Below are 4,081 nucleotides of genomic sequence, written 5' to 3' on the forward strand. Positions count from 1 at the left end.
GGTGAGATGTCTTCGAAGTATTTCCTGCGTCTTGAGAAGAAGCGTGGCACTTCGGACTGGGTTACCGCCATGCGGCGCCCTGATGGTTCCCTTGCCACGGATATTTCGTCCATCTGTTCTTCGTGGGTAGATTTCTACTCCTCTCTGTTTTATGCTGGTAGTATTGATCTCTCTGTGCAGGATGATCTCTTGAACAGTCTGTCCTCTCGTCTTCCCCCAGCGGCCTGCGACTCTTGTGAGGGTCCTTTGACTGTGGGTGAGGTTTCTCAGGCTTTGGATGGTATGGCTGATGTTAAGTCACCAGATCAGATGGGCTCCCGAAGGATTTTTATCGTACTTTCTGGGAAATCCTGGACGCTGATCTTGTGGATGTGTTCAATGATTCTTTTACATCTGGGTCTCTTCCGTTTTCTCTCCGAGGTGCCCTCATTTGTCTTATCTTCAAGAAGGGTCATCGTTTAGATCATAAAAACTGGCGCCCGATTATTCTATTAAATGTTGACTACAAGCTGTGTGCCAGAGCTCTGGCTGGGCGTCTTTTAAAAGTGCTTCATCTGGTGATTGGCCCGGATCAAACCTGCGGCGTCCGTGGACGCTACATTGGTGAGAATGTGGCTTTCCTAAAAGATCTGGTGGAATTTACTTCCGAGACTAAGACACCTGCCGCCATCCTGTCTCTGGACCAAGAGAGAGCCTTCGACAGGGTGGACTGGGCTTTCCTTTTCCGCACTCTTTCCCGTTTTGGCTTTGGTCCGACGTTTATTTCGTGGGTTCGTCATTTGTACACGGATGTCAGAAGCACGGTTCTCCTAAATGGTTAGGATTAGGGTTTCGTCAGACTTCTTTCGACCTTCCCGCGGCGTCCGTTAGGGCTGCCCGCTCTCTCCTCTTCTCTACGTCATCTCTATCGAAGTGCTCGCTGTTAACCTTCGGGCCCACCCTGACATTGTCGGACTGCGGCCGCCCGGTCTATCCACTAGTTTGCCTGTTCTTTCCTTATATGCTGATGACACTTCCGTTGTGGCTGCTTCGGACTCTGCTATCCTTGCAGTCTTTGATACCTATGGAAAGTTTGAAAAGGGAACGGGTTCCAAGCTTAATCTTGGTAAGTGCGAGGGTCTTTGGCTTGGTACTTGGCGTTTTCGTAGTAGCTCAACCCCCGTTGACATCGCTTGGACCTCGTCAAAAATTAAAGTCCTTGGTGTTTATATTGGGCATGGCGACCTAGCCGAAGCTAACTGCCGGCCCCGGATAGACGCGGTGTAGCGTTGTCTTGATGCGTGGCGTTCCCGCGCCCTTTCCCTTTCCGGAAAGGCCCTCATCGTAAATACCCTGGCACTCTCACGTGTTTGGTATGTGGCCTCCTTGGTCCATATGCCTCTGTGGGTGCGAACAGAGCTCAACCGTCTTGTCTTCGAGTTTCTGTGGTCTGGCAAGCCTGACTTAGTTTGTCGCAATTTAATGTTTCATCCCAAGGAGGCTGGTGGTTTTTCGGTCGTCTCCATTGACTTCAAGGTCTCCTCACTGTTGGTTCAATGGGTCCGTTGCCTTGTTGTTTGTCCAAATGGTTGGGTTTTTCTGTTGAAGTACTGGCTTCTTGACCGGCTTGGAGTTTCTCCTCTCGCCTTTCTTTCGAGCCCTTCATCCTTTCCGTCTGCTTCTTTCCCTCTCTTCTATTCTGCCCTATTTCGTTCATGGTCGGCCCTTGGTGGTTCCATGTCCCCTTCTGGTTTGGTTTTCGGCGGGTCTGTTGGTGGCCCTTTTCCTGTCAACTCCATGTCCTGCAAGTTTGTTTACTCTCTCTTCCTCAAGTTTAACCCTGCCGTGCCCAACTGCGTGTCCAGGTTTTTTCCTTCTTTTGGTGCATTGTACTGGCCTGCTACCTGGAGTTCTTTGTTTTTCCTCCCACTAGATCGCAAGGTGTCCGATCTTAACTGGAAGATTGCCCATGGGGTCCTATATACTGCTCAGCGCTTTTCGTTTTGGTGTCCCACTATCCCTTTATCCTGTTTTTGTGGGTTTCAGCTGGAAAGTCTCGAACACCTATTCGTCTTCTGTCCTCTTGTTCAGAGTGGGTATGCTTGGGTCCAGACTCAACTCTCCCGGGCTTCCCCTCTGGCTCCGTCTATTTCTCTTCACCATGCCCTCTTTGGTTTTTCGTCGGATGAGATGCGTTGCGTTCTCAGGGTATTTTGCTACCTGTTGAACGTTTGTAAATATCTGGTCTGGTTACAGCGCAATGATCATCGTTTTCGCTCAGAGCCCCCCAGTGCAGTTCATCTTATCTCTGGTATAAAGGCCCGCCTACGTTTTTGTTTGCCCTTGTTGTACGTTTTAACTCTAGCCGTCGCCACAAATACTTCCTCCGACTCCGGGGTGGTAACGGCGTATTTGGACACATTAGTGGTTCCTCCTTCGGTTGCTCTTTCTAGGTCTTTCGCTCTTGTATAAATTGCTTGTACTTATTATTTTCATCTCCACGTCTGTTTTTAATCCTTTTTGTTGATTTGCCTTTTAATAGCATTTTTCGCGTTTTAGATTTTTTATCTGTGTAGGAAAGGCGGGGTTCGACTCCCCGACGAATTTGGTGTGCGGGCCCCGTTTAGGGGGGTGCTCCCTATCCTGGGCGATCCCCATTTCTGTTGTTTCCCTTTTTCTGTTGTCCTATACCTTGGGTTCACTGTGTCAAGTCATGTGAAATTCTTTCCTGTCCTTATTCGGACCACTCTGCTGTTCTCCTTGTCTGTTCTATTCCTACCCCTTTACCTCGAGGTCCTGGCCGTTGGAAAATCAATATTTCTATCTTGAAGGAAGAGGAGTTTGTTTTTTCAGTTGAGGTTTTCTGGGAGTCATGGAGGCTGCGTAAACCTTCCTCTTCCCTCCATTCTTGGTGGGACAGGGGTAAGGAGCATATTAAGAGCATTGCCATCCGTTTTTGTTTGGGTAAGCACGATCGTCCGCTTCGAGAAATGAACACGCTGTCTTATTATTGTGCCCTTATTGCCTTGGTTTCAGACTACCTGGATGTGACCTCTTATGAGCTTGCGTTGGTGTCTGTTACTCATAGTGCGATGACAGCACAATAATAATGCATTTTCTTTCCAAGTAAATCACACGATCGTCCGCTTCGAGAAATGAACACGCTGTCTTATGATTGTGCCCTTGTTGCCTTGGTTTCAGACTACCTGGATGTGACCTCTTATGAGCTTGCGTTGGTGTCTGTTACTCATGGTGCGATGACAGCACAATAATAATGCATTTTCTTTCCAAGTAAATCACACGATCGTCCGCTTCGAGAAATGAACACGCTGTCTTATTATTGTGCCCTTGTTGCCTTGGTTTCAGACTACCTGGATGTGACCTCTTATGAGCTTGCGTTGGTGTCTGTTACTCATGGTGCGATGACAGCACAATAATAATGCATTTTCTTTCCAAGTAAATCACACGATCGTCCGCTTCGAGAAATGAACACGCTGTCTTATTATTGTGCCCTTGTTGCCTTGGTTTCAGACTACCTGGATGTGACCTCTTATGAGCTTGCGATGGTGTCTGTTACTCATGGTGCGATGACAGCACAATAATAATGCATTTTCTTCCCAAGTAAATCACACGATCGTCCGCTTCGAGAAATGAACACGCTGTCTTATTATTGTGCCCTTGTTGCCTTGAAAATTTCCAATAACTATCGCTGGATAGGAAGGGTTTCAACATGGCAAATGCCGCTGGCTGGCGCCCACAGTGAAATGTATACCTTCCTGGCTAGGAAAAGGCCTCAAAATAATGGATGCTGGCTGGCGACCTCAGAAAATAATCTCTTGCTAGCTGGCTCTGAAGAGCGGATATTTATTTCCCAGGGTAGTTAAATATTAACCAAAAATGTTTCAATGGATGCCCACATATTGTGTAAGTCAATGACAGATGAATTCAGAAAAGTGTTCGTTGGGTACTCCTGAAGATTATCAATTCTTCCTTAGTCCATGGTTATTTTCCACAAGTTTGGAAAGAGGCTCTTGTAAAGCCACTTCTAAAGAAAGCTGGACTTGCCGCAGATTTTAATAACTTACGTCCTATCAGTAACCTA

Source organism: Montipora capricornis, chromosome 4, assembly GCF_036669925.1.
Source record: "Montipora capricornis isolate CH-2021 chromosome 4, ASM3666992v2, whole genome shotgun sequence".
Classification (NCBI taxonomy): Eukaryota; Metazoa; Cnidaria; class Anthozoa; order Scleractinia; family Acroporidae; genus Montipora; species Montipora capricornis.